We start from the raw sequence: 25,514 nt of genomic DNA, 5'->3' as shown, positions 1-25,514 counted from the left end.
AACAGGAATAAACACAGACTACCTCCAAATCAATGAAAACTCTTCTTTCCACTTCCAGCTTCCTAGCAGAAGGTGGTTTGCATATTTCACTTTAAGAGCCCTTTCATGTTTTATCACGGCTTAGACAAGACTGCATTCTGAATATCATAAAAGTTTCACTCATTTTATTTAGTGTTTGGTTAATTTTCTATACTGTGGCATTTCATTTTTAATCTATGGTCTTTTCTTCCATATTAATTTCACTTCTAACAATGAATCTGTCGGTTTCCTCCGGGTTAGGTATTGTGTCTTACCACTCCAGAGTGTTAGCAAAATTTATGTTTTTAATTTTAGTAATGCAAATGGATACAGTACTGTGTTCTCTCACATATAATTTTAGATGTGAAATTATGTCTATCATAATAATTTTACTCCAGAAAAATTAATCACATGATTCAACTCGTATATAAGTAAAATATCAAATGTAATGATTCAATACTTAAACTATAGGTGTTAAGTAACTGTAGAATTTGTACATATGTAAAATGATCAGTCATAACAGATTATATCCTTATGTCATGGATGAAATGGCAGTGAATATTCTTTCTTGGCAGGTGACATTTTGTCGTCACTGGGTTGACTGTGAAGCCTGCAGCTGATCAATCGGCCAGTGCAAAGGCACTCAACATCCCCTCATTAGTCTAAGAAGAAAGCGACTCCCCCCACAGTCAACAAGAGCAGACACTGGAGGTTACACAGCTGCAGGCTTCTCCCAGCAGTGTGGAATTAGGCTGCCACCCATGCAGGGCCAAAGCTGACAAAACACAACTTTCTGATCATGGCATCATAATTACAGCTTCAGGCTCCAGGTTTGAGGAGGAGACTTTCTTTTTTTTGCTTCGCTTTTTTTTTTCTTTTCTGCAGACTCAAAAATACTAGCATTATGTCATACTCTTGACACATCCTTAGTGTAACCAAGCAGGGTAAGACACACGTGTGATTCTGGGAGCACAAAAAGCAAATGTTTCTGAAGGTCTCAGTGACGTCTCATTTCGGTTTTGTGCTGCTGGTCCATGTTGACCAGGTATTTGCCAGCAAATGGCTTGAGGACCTCTAAGTCTTTACAGCCCATATCTAGCTATGTGGTTGCTTCTTAAAAAGTCACGTATGTTTCAAGAAGTAGATTTTTGGAGAGCTGTTTCTATTTCGGAAAGTCACAACTATTTTCTGAGGTTGATATATGGATGAAAAGACAAAATAACTGTTAGATGACAATAATACCAGTTTTAAAAATCCACTCCCTACTAAAATGCTTTAAAACACCTTTTAAAAAGGTGGGAAAAAAACATTAAAATGACAAACAACTTAAAAAAATCCATCAAACTTCTTAGCTCACAATATTCTAAACAGACTTCCTGGAACCTCTCCAGGATTCTGAAAACAAAAACAAAAACAAAACAAACAAACAAAAACCCTGAGCAAACCAGGATTACTTTGGAGCTTAGAAAGACTGCTGCATTTTCAAACTGTCCCTGGCTTCAACATGCCAGACTCCAGGAAGGACTGGGGTGATGTTGTTTGCTGAGTCCAGGGGGCCACCTCTCTTCTGTAATCAATGGCCACTCATGTTTCTGTGACCCTCAGTTTTAGCACAACTATTTACTCTTTTGTTAAAAACAAAAAAGAAAAAAAAAAACCTAGACCTTTTCCCCCTTGCTATAAGTGATATGATGCTTTTTTTAGATGCACTCAAATGGATCCCCAAAGCTTGGCCTTTTGTGGTCACAGGATGCGTTGTGCTGCAGTCAGAAGGGGGGAAAGGTATTAAAGAAGTTGTAATATGAGTATTTTTCAATAACACAGACGTCCCCATATCTATAAATAAATTATTTCATTTAGACACCCTTTTCTTCACTAGAATACAAAATCATCTAAAGAATTAGACCATGTATGCATGTGTTTGCTATAATTAGAGCATAAAGGTTCTAGACTTATATTTAGAACAATGGTCTTTTTAATGTTTCTTTAAATATATTCCTTTTATTTCTTGAGATTATAGAATAATTATATGATTTCTCTTTTTCCTTTCCTCCCTCCAAACCCTACCATATACATCTCCTTGCTCTCTTTCATATTCATGCTTTTTCCCATTAATTGTTGATAAACACAAAGTTCAACTTTTACAGTAGCATCTGAGCATTCAAGCAGGACGTTTAATACTACGATGAAGAGTGTGACCTTGTAGAGAGTTTGACCTTATAATGGAGAGGTGCCTTTATGTTGGGAGTTGAGGTGTATTATTTCAAGTATCTCTTTTTACAAAAGTCTTCCCAGAATCACAAAGGGGAAAAACAAAGAAATCCAGAAAGCAATCAACAGAAAAGTTCTTAGCACTGAAGGAATAGCAAGCAAAGGGCCACATTAATCTCTTGAAGACTACAGTTACTAGCTGGGGTTCTGTCTGGATTGTCAAGTCAATTCCTTGGATGACTGGCTTGCATTTCCTACTCCATTTGGATGTTTGGCATAAAGTAAATTTAGGCTCTTTGAAACCAAATTTATGAAATTTGGGTAGAATGTGAAAATATTGTTAGGCCCTTTCTAATAATATTAGTTTTAATCCACATAATGAGTCTCAAACATTCAGGAATATACTTTTTGCACAAGTGATATATCTCAGTTAGGCCTAATAGTAGACATAAATTTTCAAATTATGTTTTTATCCTTATTTTCCAGAGCTCAGCACCTGATAGATAATATAGCTTTCTTAAGGCTCAACTACTAAAGATTGGACTCTACAGGAGAATCTATTTCTGATTGTGTGTGTGTGTGTGTGTGTGTGTGTGTGTGTGTATGCTCTTGGAGGCCAGAGGGTGCCAGATCCCTGGGGCTTAAACTGCAGTGTTGTGAGTCACCTTACATGGATGCTGGGAACTGAATTCAAGTCCTTATAAGGATAGTAAGTGCTCTTCATCATAAAACCTTCTCTCTATACCTCTAAACATAAATATTACAACATGCTTTAATACAGATGTCTATGTGTGGGGACTAGAACAAAGCACATGGCAGAAGAGAGCTTCTATATGGCCCATTTTTCATATTTATAACTTTTAACCCTTGGCTCCAATGAGGTCACGTGATTAAGTTGACATCACCTAGTCTCTGTTTAGCTTGATCTAGAACCCAGACCTGTCAATGCTGAGACAAGCCTCTTTCCATCACTGCTGCCCCATTACCCTTGGATTCTCACTTATTAGTGAGCGTTTTAAAGAACAACTCTCATGCCAAAATAGCGAGTCAAGCAAGCTCAAGTTGCCTCTTATATATTGTTCATTTAAAGAAAGGGCAATCAATTTCCTTCTTCAATGCCATGGGAAATAGACAAGATTGCCGGGCAAAAAATTGGGATCTTGGGGATGGGGTGGGATGGGGGTAAGGGGAGATGGGGAGAGAAAAGTGAGAAGGGGAGGAGGGGGGGAACTTGGGGAAACAGGATGGTTGGGATAAAGGAAGGTTGGATAGGGGAGCAGGGAAGCATATATCTTAGGGTTGGCAAGAGACTTGACTCTAGAGGGGCTCACAGGTGTCCAGGGAGATGTCCCCAGTTAGTTCCTTGGGCAGCTGAGGATAGGGAACCTGAAATGACCCTATCCTATCGCCATACTGATGAATATCTTGCATATCACCATAGAACCTTCATCTGGCGATGGATGGAGATAGAGACAGAGACCCACACTGGAGCACCGGACTGAGCTCCCAAGGTCCCAATGAGGAGCAGAAGGAGGGAGAACATGAGCAAGGAAGTCAGGACCATGAGAGGTACACCCACCCACTGAGACAGTGGGCTGATCTATTGGGAGCTCACCAAGGCCAGCTGGACTGTGACTGAAAAAGCATGGGATAAAACCGGACTCTTTGAACATGGAGGACAATGAGGGCTGATGAGAAGCCAAGGACAATGGCACGGGGTTTTGATCCTACTTCATGTTCTGGCTTTGTGGGAGCCTAGCCAGTTTGGATGTTCACCTTCCTAGACCTGGATGGAGGGGGGAGGACCTTGGACTGTCCACAGGGCAGGGAACCCTGACTGCTCTTCGGAATGGAGAGGGAGGGGGAGAGGAGAGGGGGTATGGGGGGAGGGATGGGAGGAGGGGGAGGGAAATGGGAGGCTGGGAGGAGGCAGAAATTTTTTTTCAATAAAAAATAAAAAAAAAAAAAAAGAAAGGGCAATCATTGCAGTCAATGGAGAAAGGTGAACCTTCCAGGCACTTTTATTCCCTCTGTCTTTCCAGTCCAGTCTCTATGGTGACAACCTTCGTCTTCTCCAGATCCCTCCAAGTGGTTCTGTTTACTGTAGACCTAGCTAGCAGCAACTCAGAGTCCTTTCTTGTCAAAGGTGCTTCTAAGGTTTCCAAGCTCTCAGAATGAAGACACTGAGATACAAAGTCCATGACACCTGAATGCTTTATCTCTGCACTTCTCTCACAGCATCCCACCTGCCAATCTCTCTCTAAGTCCCAGAATCTTCTTTCATTCATGTTTACATGCTATTCTCTCTCTCTGCCACAAAAATTTGTGCATCTCCCCCCCCCCATCTTTATCTCTAGACATCAACTTACAGCTGATATTTCAGGTTCCTCTGACTTCCTTAACTATGCAATAATTCTCATATTTTAAGACTTCTTAGAACTAGGTACTTTGAGCCTGTAGCAACAGTGGTTACGATATCAAATTTTTATTTATTTATAAATCATTTTCTTTCATTCCAAAGACCTCATATTATCTGCTATTTCTCCAATCCAGTATGGCTTTCTGTATGAAATGCTTTTTTTCCACATTCTCTTTCTGGCAAACCCCTACTTGTTATTCACGATTAAATCAAGTATCTCTTCCAGAGAGAAGCAACAGCCCTTGCCACTGCGACTCATCATTTTGTTTTATCTATTATGATGCTTTTCTTATATAATTCTGTAGATAATCCAGAGTTCTTTCTTCTTAATTTGTTCAGTAAACATTTTAGAGAAACTCCTCTGCTCAAAGCCATTGGTGACATCTGGAGCTCTTAGACTCTAGTGAAAATAGAGAGGCATGATACATCAAAACAAAACAATAACAAAAACAGGCAAAACAGGAACTGGTATTTTGCCTCCACACTCACTCAGGGGAACAGCAAAGTCAGAATCATGAAGAATTCTGTCTTTTTTCTTCTTTCTTTTCTTCCTTCCTTCCTTTTCTCCTTCCTTCCTTCTCTCCTTCCTTCCTTCCTCCCCTCCATTCCTTTCTCCTTTACTTTCATTTTTCTTCTTTCTTCTCCTTTCTCCCTCTCCATCTTACCTCCTTTCCCCCTCTCTCCTTCCTCTCTTCTCTTCCCTTCATCTGACCACTCTCTAGTCTGCCTTCCAGCCATCCTTCCTTTCTATCTTTCTGACTGAAAGATGATGTGATCTAGACTCTGCTACAGAATGGAAGTCATATTAATAAACAATATTTAAACATCAGAACTCATCATAAGTACATGTCTGCTTGATTTTATTTTTTTATTTTTTAAATCATTACTAGTTAGTAAAGGAAACGGGTCCCTGAATTATAAACACTACTGACTCTATATCCCTTGTGAATAATGTTTTCCATCTATTTTCATCATCAGTGCAGATCATTAAGCATCATTTTTAAGCATCCATCTGTATATGCAGTCTTTAAATATTTCCTTGTCTTGCCCCCTCTCTTAATCTACTACATATGTCAGTTGTACAAAAAGCTAAGGTCCTACAAAAGTGGCAAATAGTGGAAAGAATCGAAGCAGATGGACAAAATGACCTACTAGCATCTATGAACCCTGGGTTGTTTAGTACTGGCAATAATAACATTTAGCACAATCTGATAAGAAAATATGAAGGCATTTGAAAATTAGAAAATGAACTCATCAATTTCCATCAACAGTTTCTAAAATAAAAATGTGAAAATTAGGGACCACAGATGGACTGATTGAAGCCCTGAGTTCATGTGATTGGTACCAGATGATACAGTCTTGAAATAAATAATTTCAAAAACAGTGTAGAAAAAAATCATAAAAATTATGGCAAGAACAGTAAAACGGGGAGTTGTTGCTTTTCACCCAGGGGAAAATCTTCAGAAATAAAGGAGGATGCAATGAGAGTGGGTCAGGGGTGCTCTTCCTGCTCGCGATTCTTATTCAATATGATGCTGCGGTCCCCTCTTTCTGGTATTCTAGATTCAAAGTATGCTTTGTCCCCTCAGTGCATCTCATGCAGTGAGGCTCACCACGCACGAGCATGAGAGTGTAAAATAACTATGGCAATGAGATTCAGACTCTTAATTTGGATTTGATTTCAGCTTATGATCTTAATGTCCATAAGGAAGATTTACATTTCCTAGAAGGCAGGATATTCTTGGAGCTGCGTCTGAAACTGAGCCCAAGTTATGATCTCATTTGATTTGTGAACTTCGCTAATAACTGTCATCGTCATCATCTACCAGATATTAAGTGGTCATTCTGTGCAAGCACAGTGCTTACTCCATTTGATTCTGATAGTAAGCTTTCTTTCTTTACTTTTAACCCACGTTGGGACGATTAGGATGGCTTATTCACAGACTGACTGAAGTTCAGAAAGGCAAACTTCTTATCCAAAATGACACAAGTGTTTAAGTGTTGGCTCCAAGACTTTTCCACCCCCAGCACTATCCCAATCCAGAGTTCACACTTCTAACTTTAAAGGACACTGAGGATTTCCATGAATGGTAGGACTCTGGATACCCCAGAACCATAAATAAAGGTGGTGATGAGATCCATATGAAGCAATTCTCCTTGCATGATACAGAAAAGGACAGATTCATACCTACTTATAGTATACCTATCAGACCTCCCCTTTGACCTAGATGACATCAAATGATATCGATTACATCACATTTTCTTTTAGATAGAGGTGGTAATATTGGCAACAGTTCACGCAACTTGAAAACTTTTACACTAAACATAAGTTAGCATACATCTTTTAGGAGCAATGCTATCATTAGTGTGTGTGTGTGTGTGTGTGTGTGTGTATGTGTGTGTTGTTAGATGTGTGTATACATGCCCCTCCAGGTGCATCTGTGCTTGTGCTATATACATATGCATATATTCCTCTGTGTGTGTGTGTGTGGTGGGCATGTCTCTCTGTGTGTATGTGTGTGTGTGTGGTGGGCATTTCTCAATGTGTGTCTGTCTGTGTGTGTGTGGTGGGCATGTCTCTGTGTGTCTCTGTGTGTGTCTGTCTGTGTGTGTGTGCCCATGCATGTGTATGTTTTTGTGAGCATGTCTGTGCATGCATGTCTGCTTATGAGTCTGTGCATAGTCCAGAGATTGATATCAGCTATATTTTGTCTTACGCTCCACCTCATATCTTCGAATTTTAATAAAATTATTCCAGTGTGCTGACCCAACTTAAACTATTTCTAGAATCCTTTTTGGAAACTTGTCAACACCATAGCTTCCTCAGAGTAAGCATATCTTTGTCCTTTAAGTGTAAGATTATATTTGAGGAATAATTTTTTAATATCCAAAGAGCATTATAAAATACATCTGATGAATAAAATGGGTGATGGAACTTGGCATAGTGTTTTTTTGAGATAAGGTCTCTTATTGATCCCAGAGCTTGCTATTTCAGCAAGACTGATTGGCCAGAGAGCCCCATGTATTTCTTGCCTGTCTCAACTCCGCAGTTTCATGCCTGGTTAATAAGGTGTTTACCCACTCTAGCCTCGGTCTTAATATTCAATTCTTACAGTCAAGACATAGCCCCAAAAATTGTTTTTTTAATGTTATTGCTTTCAGAAAGTCAAAGGATTTGGAAGAGAAATAGCATCAGTGGACTGATGTCATCTGCCTAAGAGTCTTCCGAACGAGGACCAGAACCTACCTCCTTCACTTAGACCTTGCAAGGTCTGAGTTCACAAAAAATAAAAAAATAAAAAATAAAAGCAGAGAGGTAGAAAAAGTACAAAACAAGAATAATGTGACTACTTCATACGTAGCCAAACCTACCAACGCCGGTGAGCCGAACCTAATTACTGAGATTCTGGCTTCAACATGCTTCTAGCATTTCTAACACTTCAGTAATAATCAGACTGGGAAAAAACATGAAACATAAATGAAATGCTGATTTAGATCCATCATGCCCTTCTCTTTTGCATTCTTTCATCCGAAGCAATGTGTCATTCAGCTGTCCCTGCTCATCAAGTTCAAAGGAAGCAAACTAAGCAAAGTAGCCCTTGCTTTCAGGAAGCCAACAGCAGCACGGCACAGAGCACTGCAGTTCTGGTTTGTGCTTCTAGCACGTGTTTCAAGGTGCAGATGATACTGTGGACTGATTATTACACTGGAGTTGTCTTGACGCCTTCCCCTTGATTCAAACACACTGCTACAAAGGAAGAAAGTGATAAAATCTCAGGTACCCACTAGAATATTATCTCTTTTTATGGCAGGTACGGCTTTAGGTGCTATTTGGTTTTTAAATTCTCTGAGGTTTTATGAATTTGTTAATTTCTTTAACAAATACTTATTGAGTATCTACTGCCTATATCGTAGTATATTCTTAAAATTATAAACTTCTAGCAACAAAATAACTCCTTAGATTAAAAAACAACCAAACAAATAAACAAAAAAACAATAAAAGCTCTCAATATAGAACTGTACAGTAGTCTTAACATTATAAACTTCTAGCAATGAAATAACTCCTTAGATTAAAAAAACAACCAAACAAATAAACAAAAAAAAACAATAAAAGCTGTTAATATAGATCTGTACAGTAGCTGCATCCTAGGATTGCAAACTGCATTTATTATGCAGAAAGCCTAGTGTTTTGTTGGGCCTGACTCGAGGCAGAGGTGAGCTTAAGAAATAGATTTTTACCAGCTTCTTAGCTTCCTCTGAGCATTCGTTCCGTAAAGCTTAATGAAAATGCTCTCCTTGGACTTAGAAAAAGCTAGGATTCCAAATTTAATAAGACATTTGTCTTAAAAGTCAATTAATATTTAATAACTTTCTGATTAATAATCATGATTCTATGAACTGGAGACATTCAGCATGAAAGCCCCTGGACCCACATTTTTTCCTGAGCCTTTCAGACTGAGGATGAAGGGATCAGGATAGGCTTTTCCTTCTTAACGTTACTTTGCCATCCCAGCTCATGATGTCCACTTCTGAACACCACATTCCTCTTCAAGGACCATGTCACTAGAGTGTTGTTTACATGGGAGGAGTAGGGCAAAGAACTCAAGAGTCTGACAAGCAGGTGATTTTAAAGAATCGAAATGTGTGTGTGTGTGTGTGTGTGTGTGTGTGTGTGTGTGTGTGTGTAAGAGAGAGAGAGACAGAGACAGAGTCAGAGAGGTGGGAAAAATTTAGCTCAGTGTGATGCTATACCTTACATGATTCATAGAATTCATTTTGAGACTACTAAATTTTACAAAACTCCAAACTGCATTAGTTGGCAGCTAAATGCTGTCATTGTTTCAGAACGTGTGTGTGTGTGTGTGTGTGTGTGTGTGTGTGTGTGTGTGTAAATGAGCCAAATAGTTTTGCGTTTGTTGTTACTGATCTGCACCTTGCCACTGATTTAAACCGGCAAACATGTTTTATAAATAAGCACAGGAGAAAAGAAATCAATAAGAAAAAGAAAGGAAACCTGCTAAAGACCCAGTTATGTAGTTGTGTGACTTTAGAACTTAGGAAGTGTGAACAGAGGAGAGGAGGAGAGGGTACCTGCTGCCCAGTCCTTCCCCCCAATACCAACACACACAGTCCTGGTCAGAACAGATGAGTGGGAGAAAACAGAGTCATATGACTCAGATACTTACAAAGATAACACTCTGCATTTGTGTCTATATTTTGTGCATATCACAGAAGCAGGAAATGACACCCAAACAGGGATTCTTGTGGTTAGAAACAAGGAAGTACCTGGGAGATCATCTGAGCTAAAGCAGGCACTGGGTACCGGAAATGGCTGATATGTTTACATACAGTAAATGATGGCCAATATTGTTAGTAAATACTACTGCTTCTGAAACTCAGGTTTCCTAAATTAATTCATGCTAATAAGAGTCTAGACCTGCACTTTCCAGCATGGCCACTGGCCACCACTGCTACTTAACTGTAGATGAGATTTAAGTGCCATTTTTCAGTGTCAGAAGTCACATTTTATGTATCCCACAGCTCATGTGGCTTTCGGTCACTGTCCTGGAAAGCACAGACAGAGAATAGTCCCTTCCTCTCATGGAGTTCTGCAAACCTGCCCCTGCAGCACTGATGCCGAGTTCTGTTCTTAATGCAGAAGTAAGTTCTCCCCTCTAAAAGGTCCTGGAAACACTAAGCTTGGCCTCATCTGGATTTGTATTCCTATTTACTGCCCATCTCCATTCTCAAGAGTGACAGATCCTGAGGCCCCAGTCACACTCCAGTGTCTCCTAAATTCTGGGAACACCTCCGTCCTTGGCAAGAAGAGTATAAAGAGGATCTGAGTGCCGAGTTGTGGAGGGGTTGTTTAGCATTAGGAAAAGGAAAAAGAGACGCGAAAGAATCTAAGAATGACATGAACAAATGCACAGTACCAAATTAACTAAAATGGTAGGGAAAGCGAGAGTCCTTGTGTGTACATTGTAGAGGAAATCTGAGAAAGACGGGTTACTCACATGGTGACGGCACAGGGAACAAAACTGTCTACTGAATCCCTTCATTAGTACAAGACCACTGACTGGTATTATTCAGATAAAGGTAACTGGGTGGAACCCTAAAAACCACTAAAGAGAGAGGTTTCTCCTAAACCTCATGTTCCTACAAATCACAGCATTCTGCATCCATGCGGCTTGGCCATTTTTATCCCACCTGTCTAACACTCAAGCACTGGCTGCTCTGGCACCCTCTCCCACAGGACATCCTATCCTATTTTGAAAGCTCTGACTCTGTGGACTGTCATATGTCATGTGTCATCTGCCCCCACTTTCTCCAGATGTTCCCTGCTCCCTGTCTGTCTTCGCTCCTTGTGGGGCAGGTTTATCTTGAATGTTCAATTAGGAGATGGTATACTGGGACACATAACAGCTAAGTCCTGAGCTCTGCAGAGGATAAAATCGCCTCTGGAAAATATATTGGCATGGCATCTCAACTCTCCTGATTTAGCACAGCACAACCCACAGGCAGTTTCTTGCCTTTCTTTCAAAAACAGTTTGTAATCCAAGGGAGAATCGTTGGTCTGGATCTAGAGTAGAGTCACTACAATCAGCATGCAAAGAGGACTGGGGAGGCGATGCTTGATTTCAGATGGACAGGAACACCATGAAGGTAAAGACTCAGTTTGTTTAACCTAGTGACCTAGCAGAGTACTTCCTATCTGAAAAGGGCCTAATAAATATTTGCTGAACTTGTCTCTTAAAAGCTGCCTATGATTTCAAACTTGAGTCTCTGAGAAATAATAATAACTGCTTCTTTGTGAAAGAAAGAAAGAAAGAAAGGAAAGAAAGAAAAGGAAGAAGAAAAAGAAAGGGAGGAAGGAAGAAAGGGACAGAGGGAGGGAGGAAGGAAAGAAAGAAAGAAAGAAAGAAAGAAAAGAAAAGAAAAGAAAAAAAACAAACCAACCTACAGTGGATTGTTATACTATTAGAACCAAGTGTCCTTGTCAAAGTGAGACAAACATGAGCTAAAATGTTCCACATAATGAGCTCCCTGTGACCTTTGGAGCCATCCACTGGCTCCTTGACAAAGAACCATGGCACAGAGCTGGATGAAGAGAAGAAAGGATCTGGAGGAAGGAAAAGTGAGCAAAGAGGAATAGGAGCCAGTAGCAAAGCCCTTGTGTAAGAAACACTACATACATTCCAGGAGCGATGACACCTAATATTTAATTAGAATTAGTTTCTTGTCTATGCTATAATTACCATCCTTTATCCCAAAGCACCCAGTCAGAGTCTGTTACATACTAGAGTCTTATAATAGTGAGACTTCAGAGAATAGAGGAAGATGTGTCCCATAGGAGCATGCGCCAGAGGTCTGGGAAGAGAGCCAAGAAGAAGATAGGAGTATGTGTTGTGCTATCCAAAGTGCTGGTTAACTGGTGATTGAGCTGAAGTCACACCCATTCCCCCCAATTTATTTTGAAGGAAGATGACTACAACCAGAATGGCTACATGTCCATCTAAAATTTATGCATTACCTTCATTTGAGAGACTTGTTACTGAGAAGCTCCCATTAAGACGAGGATTTAATTTTCAGCCCCCATCCATCTGGGCTGCGGTTGTTTGAAAAATATTCACCAGTGGAATAGCCCCCAAAATGTCTCATATCAGAGTCAAGGTATTTAAGAAGTAGTTGAGATTTATTGTCTGTCTATCTATCTATCTATCTATCTATCTATCTATCTATCTATCCATCCATCTATCCATCATCTATCTATCTACCTACATACTTACCTATCAATCTATCATCTGTCTACCTATTGCTATCCCCTCTTCCATCTCTAGTGATACTCTCATTCTTTACCTTTCGTTTTCCTTCCCTCGTTCTCTTTTCTCTTTATGTAAACGTTAGAGAAACATACATCACATGAAATAGCTGTATTCCATGTTATTTGCAGCCATTATCATTATTCTACCTTACTCTGAAATTGAAATTGGTACCCTGAAAGGAGGTGTTGCCTTTACAAAAATCTAAATATTGTGACAATGGCCATCAGCAAGGAAACCAATACAGAACTCAGTAGCCGGAGGCTGTGCTATGTTCTAGCAAAACTACAGAAACTCAGGGCCTGCCTATAACTCCAAAGGAAATTATTAGATGGTTAGCATGAGGTGCTTGCTCCTTACTACTTGTAATGAGGTATTAACAAGTAACTGCTGAGCTTGGGGAGGAATTACTAGTTTATAACAGAGAGAGAGAGGGAGTAGCTGAAGACTGGAAAGTAAGACCTGAAAATTTGGAACTCACTATTGACAAGATTCGAAAGAAGAGGGACAGGCTGCAGGGAGTTCTGTGTGATAAAAATTCACAAACTCTTCCCAAATGAAAAAAATATTCCCCACTCATTGCAGCCCCACTAGCTGGTCAGCAATCAAGGCTGCTGTGAGGAGGGCACTCCACCACCACCCCACATTGGACCCAGTAATCTAAAAGTCCCACTCTGCCCAACAAAACCAACCATTCATCATGGCACCAGTGGCCCCCAGAGCCACAAGCACCCCCTCCACCAGTGGGAGAAAGAGATGGGCAGATACCAGTACAAGAATTCATTCAACAAAATAAAGAGCAATATGGTGCCACTAGAACCTAGTAGTTCTACAACAGCAAGACCCGAACATCCCAGTGTAGAAGAAGCAGAAGAAAATGGCCTTAAAATAACTTTATGAAGATGATAGAGGCCCTTAAGGAGGAAATATAAAATTCTCCTAAAGAAATCGAGGAATAGGTAAAAAAAAATGTAAGAAATCAATAAATCCATTAAAGAAAGCTAAGAAAACCAAGAAAGGGGATCAAACAGGTGAAGAAAACAGTTCAAGACTTGAAAATTGAAATAGAGACAATAAAGAAAACACAAACTGAGGGAATTCTAGAAATGGAAAATCTGGGTAAATGAACAGGAACTACAGATGCAAGCATAATCAACAGAATAGAAGAGAAGGAAGAGAGAATCTGGCATAGAAGATTATGACAGAGGAAATAGATTCATTGGTCCAAGAAAACATTAAAGCCAACACAGTCATAACAGGAAATGTCCAGGAAATCTGGGAAACCATGAAAAGACCAAACCTAAGAATAATAGCGATAGAGGAAGAAGAAGTTCAGCTCAAAGCCACAGAAAATACATTCAACAAAATCACAGAAGAAAAAAAAAAAACTTTCCCAACTTAAAGAAGGAAATGCTTATGAAGATACAAGAAGCTTGCAGAACACCAAACAGACTGGGCCAAAAAAAAAAAAAAAGTCCCTTGCCACATAATAGTCAGACCACTAAACATACAGGACAGAGAAAGAATATTAAGAGTTGCGGAGGAAAAAGGCCAAACAACATATAAAGGCAGACCCAACAAAGTAACACCTGATTTCTCAATAGAGACTCTGAGCAAGAAGGTACTGGGCAACGTTATGCAGACACTAAGAGACCATGGATGTAAGCCCAGACTGGCATTCCAGCAAAACTTTCACTCACCATAGATAAATTAACAATGTATTCCATGACAAAACCAGATTTACACAATATTTATGCATAAATCCAACCCTATAGAAAGCACTGGAAGGAAATCTCCAACCCAAGGAAATTAGCTACATCCATGAAAACACAGGTAATAGATAATCCTACACCAGAAAATTTCAAAGAAGGGAAACACACACACTACCATCAAAAAATAACAGGAAATAACAATCGCTGATCATTAATATCCCTTATGAACTCAATTCATTTATAAAAAGTCACAGGCTAACCAAGTGGGTACAAAAACAGGATCCGCCCTTCTGCTGCATACAAGAAACATACCTCAACTTCAAAGACAGGCATTACCTCAGAGTAAAGGGTTGGGAAAAGATTTTCCAATCAAATGTACCTAAAAAACAAAATTCATTTTAAACCAAAATCAACCAAGAGAGATAGAGAAGGACACTTCTTACTCATCACAGGAAAAACCAATCAAATTGAAGTCTCAATTCTGAACATCTATGCCCCAAATACAAGGGTACCCACAAACGTAAAAGAAACATCACAAATCAAACCCCACACACTAAGAGTGGGAGAATTCAACACCCCACTCACATCAATGGACGGGTCTACCAGGAAGAAAATTAACAGAGATATAAGGGAATTAACAGATGTTATGAGTCAAATGGACTTAACAAACAACTATAGAATATTCCACCCAAACACAAAAGAATATGGCTTCTTCTCAGAAACTCATGGAACCTTCTCTAAAACTGACCACATACTCAGCAACAAAGCAAATCTCAACAGATACAAAATTGGAATAAAGTAACAGCCTTTCAGAAAACATCTCATTAATGCAGTTCCCTAACTACCCAGGCCTATGTTGGTGATGATTCCAAAGGTACCTGTGCTGACTAGTTTTATGTCAACTTGACACAAGCTAGAGTCACAGGAGAGGAGAGAGGCTCAATTGAGAAAATGCCTCCATAAGATTGGGCTGTCAGGAAGCCTGTAAAACAATTTCTTAATTAGTTATTGATATGGAAGGGACCATCCCATTGTAGGTAGGATTACCTGTGGACAGTGGTCCTGGGTTCTAAAAGAAAATAGACTGAGCGAGCCATGGTAAGTTAGCCATGAAGCAGCACCCCTCCATGCTCTCTGCACCAGCTCCTGCTTCCAGGTTCCTGTTCTGCCTGAATTCCTTTTCTTACCTCCTGTAATGATGAACTGTGATGTGGAAGTCTAAGTCAAATAAACTCTTCCCTCCTCAAGTTGCTGTTAGCCATGGTGTTTCATCACATCAAGAGTAACCTTAACTAGGGCAGTAATCACTTGAGATTTGTGTATTTGAGACATGAGCAAAGAAATAAAGCGAGTTCAAGGAATATACAAAAGCAATGATGCTCACTGTGGTCCGTGGGAGAGCAGAAAGAAAATACATACATGGCTAAGGACGGTTTTGAGGGAATTTCACAGTCAAAGAAATTCAAAGCTGACTCTAAAGAAAAAAGAAATCAACATCTTCCCCTCTCCCCAGCCTTGTTTAAAGTAGGTTCTTTATCTTATTCTGCCTGTATTATACAAAAGCCTATTCGTCTCCCAGGTGCCACTCTTATCTCTCATAATTCAGCCACTTCAAAATTCCAGTTTAGAGATTGCCGCTGAAACATGAAGGGAAACGTGTCGTTTCTATTTGTAATTTCTCACGATCCTAATAGCCTGTCCCATAGGACAAAATCCAGATGTTTTAGGATGGCATATAACACCCTGATGTCTAATCCTGTCTTCATATTCTTCATCTTCCTCTGATATCACCTTCCTTGAGAGAGCTGCCAGCCCTGAGCCAATCACCAGCCTAGCTCTTTTCCTGACAATGCTTAGCAAAAGCTGGTCCCTCTGCCTCCTTCTCCACCTGGGGAATGCTTACTCATCTTTTAAAAATGAACTTGGATGTCACTTCATCTGGGAAGGCATGTCTGACACGCCCACGTGGGAAATGAAGCTCTGGGAGCTCCGATGGGAGCAGCCCCACCCGTCAGCCTTACACATTGTTCCCACTATCGGGATATCTCAAGGGCTTAGCAAATTCCATGGTTTGATCTTCTGTTGTCAACTTTGCTTATTAGCCAACCACTAAACTCACCTTCTTGCTAAAAAGCGTGAGAACCCTGATGACTTTTACTCACAAACCAGTGTATCTCTCCACTCTCACCAGAGAAGCTCCTCTTTCCACAGAAGATAAGTAACCCTGCAACTGGTCAAGGAGCAGAGACCCGCAACCGAGTGAGGATGAAATGCCCAACTTTAAAGGGCACATGTACCACCTCGCCACCCTCCCAAGACTCAGGACACACACCAGAAGAGACAGAAGGAAGATTGTAAGAGCTAGAGGCTATGGATGATTACAGAAACAGTATCTTCCAGACACAACAGGACAGTTGCAAATCCCAAGTCAGAGGATTAAAAGCAGGCCATTGTCCTGCATAAGCTCAAGCCAGAGAATCATTCCAGCATGGAGAGGAGAGGTAGGCATGGATTACCACGCCACTCTCAAGAGATGATAGCTGCTGAGAAAGGAATAAATGGTAAGATATGTCAACCTGGTGGGTCAAATCACACTTAGTGGATTAATGGAAGCAGAGGATGGAGTATTATGGATAATGAAAGGGGGTGGATCTGGGAGGACTGTGAGAGGAGGTGAATATGATGAAGATACGTTGCATGAAATTCTCAAACTAATAAAAAGGCTTTAAACAATAAAATAAAAAGCTTAAGAATTTCACCTTTTTAGATCAGTCAGCCATACATTCTAACCTCAGTAGCTTCCTCTAACAGGAAAATATAAGGACAATTAGTGCTTCTGAAAAGCAGAATGCAGTCCGTTTGGGTGCAGTTCTGTAAAGCTAACCAGTCCCAGGGATGCAAGAACCCTGGCCATATGTGCAGAAACCCTGTGTTCTGTCCTGCAAATGCTCATGTATGTCCTTGGACATCTACACAAGCAAAGCCTTGTTCATTATGTCACTGGATACCAATCCTATAGCACACAGTATAATTTTACAGAGGCATTTTCTAGGAATGTAGCTACCACATTTGGAACATCACCAAGATTTGTTCACTACTTTGGAAGACTGTGTCACCCCATGTAACACTGTTCATGTTAACTGGTTCACTACTACACACACCCACATCTGTTTACAGTGTGCAGTTGTCAGTTAGCGAATGTTTATGTCACTCTAAAATAGCAAATATACAAGTGTTATCACTATCCAAGAGAATAGTACATTCGTATTCCAAGTTATTTTATTTCGACATCTCTTTTCTTCTAATCCTCTGCATTTTCAGTAGCTCTATTTCATTCTATTTTCTGTCCAACTGGATCTGAGTACATACATACTGCCATTTTTTCCCAAAAGATATTTTTCCCTAAAGATATATTCCTTTAATTTGTATTTTTTACAACAAATTATACTAGTTTAAAATATACACATAGACAAGTTACATTGTGTATAAATATCATTTCAGGATAGCAAAGGGGGTATTCCAAAATACTGCCTATGAAAGAGGAGGAACTTGATCTAACTAAAGACAGAATCCTTAGTTGTGGTTGTGAATATATGGAGAAATTAAAATAAACTGCATTTTCTTATAGTGGGATTCTTCTGTGATCCAGCCACTCAGCTGGATTGTCATGCCACCCACCAAGATCATTGATGGTATGTTGTGGAGATTTATATCTCTGTCTCTGGACTAAGAATGCAGGATGTCTTACACTCATTCACCCAGGACTCGGTGCAGAAGAGAAACCTGGGGGATCTGAGGCATTGCTCTCAGAACGGGCTTGCAAGTCTTAGTCAATGCCCTGCCCGGACTAATCTAAGAAAGCCTTCTTTCTGCTCAGAGTTCCTCCTGCACAACTCTCTCCAGCCTCCCTCCTCCTTGTGGGCCTGCACAGTACTGCATCCACCGTTGCATCCCCAGGACATCGCATAAAGAGAGATCAATACACATTATTTAAACCAGCCCTTCCCTGGGAACACTACTAGAGATAATGGTCATGGATTTTACTACTAATGGTACTGTACTTCAAATATTATATTGATTTAAAAGACTTTGCTAATTTTGTCTGATGACCTGAACATCACTTAAGACTGTTTTTTTTTATGGGAAAATGTAAGTTTTTAAGTGAATTTTTATATGACAAGCCAATTGCAGTTTGAGAGACAACTGCATGTACTATGTCACCCAGCCTGAGACACATCTGTGTGAAAAATAAAAGTGTCAATCAATCATGAAGATGAATCCAAATATTTGATTCAATGACATCTTGCAAACAATATTTAATCATTTTATCTTTCAAATTTGAGCCAGATGGTATTTTCTACATAAACAGAAGCAGTGGCTACTTAGAAAGAACTTTGCTTCAAATATTATTTAAGTGCTCTTGACAAATATTTCAAAGTAAGATTTTTTTTTTGCTTGTGCTTCCACAATTACAGTTATTAGCTATGCAATAAAACAGAAGCGTTCTAAGAATATACTAGAAAGAATCTATTAGGAGACTATGCTTCAATTTCCATTAAATAGTGGGTTTATATTTAGCAAAGTAAAAGCTGGGGACACTGATAAATGACTACTATATTTTCAAATAATTTTCCTTTAAATGATAAATGGAATTTTAAAATAGTGTAATGCTAATACTGTAATGCTATGTTTTATTGAAAATAATTCACAGAACTTAGACATAAAATTTGACTCCTAGGAGCAGCTCCCTAGTCAGGTCAGCTGTCTTAGCTTTCTGTGTGTGTATTTTTTACTGTACATGTATCATGTGTGTGTGAGTACACATGCAGAGGCCAGAAGACAGCTTTGGCGTTGTTTCTTGGGAAGGCTGTTCTTTTCCTTTGAGACAGGCTTCGTGAGTTAGGCTGTGTGGACAGAAATCCTCCATCCTGGCCTCATCGTCTTTAGGATTGCAGGCCTGAGCTACCATGCTGCACTTCTGCGCGTTCTGGGAATAGAGCCACTGCCCAACCCCAATTCAAGGGTCACTCTAAGCACAGTGTGGTCTAGTATGTTAGCTGTCTTCCACCCCCAACTCTCCTGCCCACCCCCACCCCGACACTTGCCATCCCACCCCTGTTACCACCGTTTAAAAGTCAGCCTAAAACTGAACTACTTTCTCCTTTCAGATTCACGGTTAACATTTATGTGGGGGGTGGGGGGAGCAGGTGGAGGGGTAGGATAGGTTGTTCTTAAATTAAAACAAAATAAAATACCCATCCGTTTGGTCTTTCCCAAGCTTCCCTTTATCCATAGCACCATGCCCTCTGTAGAGAGGATGCAGAGACTCTAGAAGTGAAAACACACTTCCTAATTCTGTCGCGGGTCATCCTTCTCAACAGTCCCTAATATCAAAGTGGGTCACAGTGTTCCTGAACCCAAAATACTGAGTTTAAAGTGACTCCTCCATTTCCTTCCTGTGTGGCTCTGGTTAAGGAACACCTATGAATATTAGATTTCATGTCTGTATATGAAGGGCATTACTTACGGTTTCCTAATGAGGTGAGGGTAAGAATAAAGAAGTTTTTGCATTATGTATAAGACAGCACCTGGCTCAACTAAGTGCGGGTTATTGCGATCATTTTATTTGTTTAAAGAAGACAAAATGAATATTCTGAACTATTCATATGTACTCCAAGTCTAAAATTAAAAATTTAGCAAACTTTTAGTGTTGTTAACGATAGGGTTTTCTGACAAGTCCTAAATTCATAGCCTGTGACAAATTTTCATGATCTCATTCATGAGTTTGCTTTGATTAGCTTATTAAGTGTGAAATTGTGCAATGTGTTTCTGCATGCGAGAAATCTGCCATTTTGATCTGAAACTGAGATTCCTCAACTAAGACTGCAGAAGTTTTGTTTTTGTTTTGTTTCCTTGTGTTCTAAAACCCAGGACGGGCACTGTCTCCAAGCATCTGACATGTGTTCCGTTCTGGTCCAGCATTCTTCCGATGCACAATAAGTCTTATACCAATTAATGAACAAGTTAGCTAACCTCTTTATGATATTAAATCGCAGAGTAAAAGCAGGTTCAAGTCAGCCTGTGGAAAAGGCATTTAAAGAGGCTACTGCACGAGTCAAGGAAACCCTTTTCTGACAAAATTTTACTTTCTTCCTTAGAAACTACACTTTGGTGATGAATTAAGTTACACTTTAATATGTGACAGAAGGGAAACAATAAGCAATAAATAAGAATGGGTTACAGATCTAGACCGTTAAGACACTTGTGGTACACGACTTTAAAAGTCTCCAAATTGCTCTGTTCTATAAAGTTTATTTTATCACCCTGGGAGGGACATGACCATACATTATTACCTTAAAAATACTCTTGAACTTCAAAGATCTCACATGTAATCCATCCATGCCGTGCCTGCCTAGGAAGGCCTTGTGAAATTAGCAGGTATCATGTTCTTATGCAAATCCCACTTGATGACTATGTGGATCTAAGAGAACCCTAAAGAGAATTCTGAAATAAACAGACTATCTTAATCTGATCTGTCTACCTTAGAATGCACGTGGGAAAATTTCCTATCAATGTAAGAAATTTCCCTAATAACTAGTCTATAAGAGATAGTAAATTTCAAGGAATTAATCAAAGAAAAAACATGCACTGGGATGAAATGAAATATATTTTCGCTTGCTTTCCAGGTTGCCAGGAATATGAACTACTTCTATAAGATGTAGATTGTGCAGTGATCTCTCTACAGCAGCAGTTCAAAAAGCCACACATTTTTCCCTCAAGAAACAAACTACTTTTCAGTGCTCCACAGACTTAGATATTTTTAAGCATTCAGACAAGCCTAACAAAAATCTGATCAGATATGCCTTTAAGCTGCCAAGAAATGTGATTGAACCCACATCTTGCAATTTCATTTTGTCTAGCAATCTCATTCTTGAACATCTTAGAAGGGCAGGCTAAGCTCCCATTCCCTTGTGGCATCAGCAAGGATGCTTTAAACGCCAAATCAAAAGCATTGATAAGGTGATCATTTCTCCCAGCCATTCTGCACAACCGGTAAACAAACATGCTTGGAGAACTAACTGTGGGTTAGGGGTGAAAGCGGATTTGGAAACACTTTCAAGTGATGCACAGATTGGTTCTCTTCGGGAAAGAGGGAAACAAGAGGTTGGGAACCCAGGATGAAGAGGAAAATGCCAAGTGGCAGGCAGCAGAGTCGTTTTCTGTAGCCTGTGTGTAGGGAAGAGGGAGGCTTCGAAGGGAAGGTGAAGGCTGAAGGAGAAAGCAAGCAAGGAGAACTGCCAAGTGCTTCGTTCCTGTCTCCAAAGTCTGAGTAGTGCCAGAGAAAGAAGAGTGTGTAAGACAGAATCCTGCTTGTGATCAACAACAGCTCTGCAAAGGATGGCAGTCCATGAAGGAGCAGACCACAGGCTTGACTTTGTGGGTGCAAATACCTGCTTTGAAATGGCCTGGCCCATTGGCACTTATTCTCATTCTGGACCTTCAGTATTTTCAGAGAGTCTTTGAAACTACCCAATAAGCCATACACTGAAAACAACACCCAAAGCAGCAAAACTAAAAACTACACAGTTCCATGCATAATGGGCCAAACTACTGAACTGTGTAAGTTCTGGTTACTTTAATAGCAAAGAACTCTGTAGTCTAGATATCTATGTGTTTTAGTCACATATTAAAAGGTAAGTGGGGGACAATTTTATATTTATTGACGCACTCTGCTCATGTATCTAGAGTGAAATAGACACAACCTTATGATATGAACAATTTTAACATGTTACTCTTTTTTTCAGATTCTTTCCTGTGAGTCATTCTGTACGGGCAGGTAGGACTTCAGACATTGGACCACAGTCTGTTATTTGCTGAGTCTATGCAATGTGCTAGCACTGATAAATAACCAAGAGGCGTCTGTCCCACACAATGCTAGGCATTTAAAAACAATAACAGCAAAAATATTTACTTCTCTTTTGGGATGGGCTCAAAAAATATCAGGTTGTCAACAAACCCCCAAACCAATCAATATGAAAAACTAAAAATGTGAAGTGCTATTTAAAATATTGACATTATGACTTGATTAGATGGAGTGTTGAATCTGCATGCAATTAGCCCAATGCCCGCCGGTGCATATTAAAATCTCCCAGGATTTAGTCTTATCTGTGTTACTCTTTACTGCTAAAACACTTGTGCAGTCATAAATGTGGTATAAATGGCATGTTTGTGCACATTGCACATTGATACTTTTTATGAATGGATACAAATAAATGCTCCTATCAGAGAAAATGGATGGCAGGATACTATCTTGACGAGGGTCAGGAGCAGATGATGAGGCAAACAGTGGGTGCCACTCAGGTCAACTTCATTGCCAAGTCCCCTTGGCTGAGCGGCTTGGAAACAGCCGTGGAGCGCTTTCCTTAGAGACCTGTTCTAGTTAGCTCCTGGGAACCAAGACCACTGAGGAATAATAGACATGCATGCCTCGCCTCTGTGTTCTGAGGCTGGTGCACACAACAGAGATAATCACACTCCCCAAGTCTAGTCCGACAAGTGCGTGTATGTGCGCGAGTGTGCATTTACCAACAAAGAGACAGGAACGGAAGGCAACAGGGGATCCTATCCTACATATAACAGTTCTCATCCTTTTGGTCAATACAGGCTTGTCAGGGGCTCACACTTGCCTGTCTTCCCCACCACGAAGAAGCCTTGCGTTAATAACCAGTCAGGGCTAACAATTCCAGTCAGTTTTGTATGTTAGCCCACTAGGAGCCATATGGCAGTTTCCAGTTCCTTTAGCAACTCAAATCTGGCTAGGCTGTCAAGGCGAAGCATCTCTAAAGCAGAGCTCTTGGGGAGCAGCAATGCCCGGGCCACTTACCTAGCTCCCACAGACCCTCGCTCCACTTGGCCAGCAGTTCTGGCTCCTGTGCCACAAAGGGAGGTGGAAGTCCCCGCTCCCTCGGAGGGCTCCTCTCCTGCAAAGGTCCTTTCGTCAGTGATGTGTCGCTGGAAATCCCCCTCCCCTCCAACGAGAGGAGGGTCTCCCCGCTGGCTGAAGCTCCTGGCAGCTTTCCTTCTCTCTTTACATCCCTCACTCCGGTTCACAGTCTCTAGTAAGAAGGCTCACAGAAGACTCATTTGGAGGAAGCGAAGGCATCCTTTAAAAAGAACAATAATCTTCCTCGATCGTCACCCCTTTTCTCCGCGTGGAGCCCCCATCCCCCTGCCGCTGTCACCGCCGCCCAGATCAGAGAGGGCTGGAGTGAAGAGGGAAAAAAATCGAGCGGTGCTCTGCGCGCCGAGCCAGCCCTGGACTTGGCTCTGGATCCCGCTGCCCGAGGCGCGGCGGCTGCCGGCGGGGGCGGCGGGAGCTCGGTCGCGCTCGGTGGGTGTGTGTCTGTGCAGCAGCGGCGCTAGCTGGGAGCAAGAGGCCAGGCGGGGCGCTCGGGGTGCGGGTCCTCCCCGCTCCGCAGCTAGCTCTCCGGTCGGGCGCGCACACTCGCCCGCGGCCACCAGCCTCGCGCTCCGCCTCCCGCGCTCCGCGCACCCGCGGGCTGAGCGGCCGCCGCCGCCTCTCTCTTTCTCTGTGTCGCCTCCTCCCGCAGCTCCCAGGCAATCGCGGCTCTCTGGGTGGGCGGCCGGGCTGCGCTGCTGGCTGGGCACCTCGGGGTAACGCCAGGCTCAGCCTCCCGGCGCCGGGGCTGTGCGCTCGGCAGGCGACAGCGCCCCCGGTGCCCAGGGCGCGGCCTGGGCGAGGGCGATTGGGCACCGCCCACACCTCGCGGGGATCCTCCCTCTGCTCCCGCCGCTGCCTTAATCTAGGCTCCACACCCACCTGCCTCTCCTCGTGGCTTCCACTCAGCTGCACCCGGTAAGGGGTCCGCAACCCCGTGGCCACTGCAAGCACGCGGCTGGGAAAACCCTGGGACGCTCTTCCGAGACGCTCTCGGGGCTTCACGGATTTCCCGGCCCTTCTCTTTTCCAGCTGCTTCTGCTCTCCTGCTGCCCGACCCCTAAGCGACCAGAACCCGGGCTCTCTGATCCACTATGGGGAACTGGGGCGAGGACAAATGGCTCCTGAAGGATGAGTCCCAGAGTAGTTTCCCATAAGCTTCAGAACCAATGGAAGCCCAGGTGGAATGTGAATCCACTTCGGGATTCTCCAGCCGCACTTGGGACCATCCCTACCTAGTGGAAGTCAACTGGCTTTTCTGTGTTTGAAAATCTAGCTAGATGGGAGGCAGCTTTGACTCTTCCTTCCCACGGGGGCGCTGTTCATACCTTGGCTTGCTTGGCTTAGTAATCTATTTACTGGCTGGAAAACTAAGATCTCCCTTAGTAAATGGGCCACAGGGTGGATACCCCAGGCCCCTCCCCAACTTAGAGGTGTAATAAATACAATGAATTTGAACAAAACTGCTGGGCTCTGCAGGTTCCTGACTTAGGTGGACCTTGATAGAGCAGTCAAAACAGTTGTGTGTCTGTCAGGAAAACATGTTACTTAAAGCACTCTTTCTTTCTAAAAGAACCCAGGATATGGGAATATATTCAAAGTTGGGACCCCAACATTACTTTTGACCATGAATATCTAGATACTGGGTTTAAAATACATCCCATTTAGTCCTATGTACATGAGCTGGCATAGCCTTCCGGAATTCTGGGTCTTGAATTCCTGCCTCTGTAGATCTGACCTTGTGCTGAGCACTTTTTTGAGCTGTCAAACTTGCTCGATGCTGTCTCTGGGAAATGATTGTTGTAACTCCATCACCCTCCAACAAGAAACCTCCCTTGGCTCCCGTTTTTCTCTCATTGCGACTTCTGAAGTGTGCACACCAAGAAGAGAATGCCTGGATTCTAAAACCTTTATCACAGTCCTGGCCCGTTCCCAAGTTCCAGCGCCACGTGTCCCGGACTTTGCAGGAAGTGCGCTCCCCGGCCTTCAGTCTTCCCATATAGTTTACATTTCTCGCAGACAGCTCGACTCCAAGAACAACCTTGAAGCCATCACTGCGACTGCACAGCTATGGCAGTGGGTCCTGTGTTTCTTTACTTCTAGGCTATTCTTTACTGCCTCTCAGGTCCAAACTACCACAGCCTTTTCCAGGCCCATTTCAGACTCTTAACTTTTCAGTGACCCTCGTCTTAGACATGCAGAACACACTGCTCCAGCTTTTTAAAGAGACACGGGGTCCCGTCTGCGTTTATGGCATATGCGTACTTCACCGTATCGTCGTAAACTACAAGCTCCCACAGGAATGATTTAAGCATATCTTCACTGTTTTTATGCCTTTGGTGGAATCCAATGCCACATATTTATTCAGCGAA

The 25,514-nt window shown here is 41.6% G+C and overlaps 1 protein-coding gene across 1 annotated transcript in view; it reads right to left on the bottom strand.

Moving 5' to 3' along the window:
• Nucleotides 1-23,336, bottom strand: part of Kcnb2 (potassium voltage-gated channel subfamily B member 2) — a 421,745-nt gene extending 398,409 nt beyond the window's left edge. The window contains exon 1 of the mRNA XM_041667861.1: nucleotides 23,068-23,336. The gene's annotated coding sequence lies outside the window, so the exon portion shown is untranslated. The remainder of the gene's footprint in view (nucleotides 1-23,067) is intronic.
• Between the last annotated feature and the right edge of the window lie 2,178 nt (nucleotides 23,337-25,514).

The sequence above is a fragment of the Microtus oregoni genome, unplaced genomic scaffold, assembly GCF_018167655.1.
Source record: "Microtus oregoni isolate MIOR12 unplaced genomic scaffold, Mior012 000017F_ref0000208, whole genome shotgun sequence".
NCBI classification, from domain to species: Eukaryota; Metazoa; Chordata; class Mammalia; order Rodentia; family Cricetidae; genus Microtus; species Microtus oregoni.
This window is presented reverse-complemented; position numbering and strand designations above follow the sequence as displayed.